Source organism: Octopus bimaculoides, chromosome 19, assembly GCF_001194135.2.
Source record: "Octopus bimaculoides isolate UCB-OBI-ISO-001 chromosome 19, ASM119413v2, whole genome shotgun sequence".
NCBI lineage: Eukaryota > Metazoa > Mollusca > Cephalopoda > Octopoda > Octopodidae > Octopus > Octopus bimaculoides.
This window is the reverse complement of record NC_068999.1, coordinates 49,969,951-49,971,138: the sequence shown is the minus strand read 5'-3', so window position 1 is coordinate 49,971,138 and position 1,188 is coordinate 49,969,951.

Below are 1,188 nucleotides of genomic sequence, written 5' to 3'. Positions count from 1 at the left end.
AAGCAAATACTGGGATCGATTCATTCGACTAAAGAAGAAAGAAAAAAAAAATTCTTCAAGGTGGTGCTCCAGCATGGCCGCAGTCTAATGACTGAAACAAGTAACAGATAAAAGATAAAGGATCACAAGGAGTTCCCTTCTCTTCCGGGTAAGCGATTAAAAAAGTAACGTACCAGTTAAATACTGGGGAGCGTCTATTTGATATCATTTACTTTCTCTTTTCATCCACATGAATACACACGAGATTCTGTTATGGCTATGTCAGACATCAAAATCAATATCAAGGAATCAATACAAATTCCATGTTGAACTCGGAAACTCCAAAAGCATTGCACGTGACTTGTTGCCAAACCCCCACCCTGCCACCTTTCTCTAAAAGAATGAATGAGATACAAAAACGAAGTAATTAAAAATGTTTTTTAAACTTTAATTTAGTATTTGGATTTCGTAAGTAATTTCTGTCTGTCTGTCTGTGTGTGTGTATGTACGTACGTATGTATGTGTGTATGCATGTTTGTTTATATGTATGTAGCTTGTGTGTGTGTGTGCGTGTGTGTGTGAGTTATTTTTTTTGTATTTCCAATCCATTGCCACCACGTGTTTCTAACGTTACGGCTTCCTCATACGCACGCGCAGGCGCACACTCACACGCGCGCACACACACACACACGCACACAAACACTCACATACACACACAAATGGTAATAATAACAACAACGGCAACAAAACAATAAAAAATAACAACTGCAATGAAAGCAAAAACGACAGAAGCAAGAACAACAGCAATGATAATAATTATCATAACCGTTTCTATTAAAGGCACAAGTAAAGATTGTTTGCCAACATAACATGGCAGTCCTGGTTTAGGTGAGATTTTAAAATAGTAAAAGCACAAGGCCTGAAATTTCGGGGAGGTGACTAGTCGATCACATCGACTCCAGTATTTCACTGGTACTTAATTTATTGACCCTGAAAGGATGAAAGGCAAAGTCTACCTCAATAGAATTTGAACTCACAACATAAAGACGGACGAAATACCGCCAAACATTTCGCCCGGTGTGCTAACGATTCTGCCAGCTCGCCGCCTTGAAATATTATTATTATTATTATTATTATTATTATTATTATTATTATTATTATTATTATTATTATTATTATTATTATTATTATTATTATTATTATTATTAT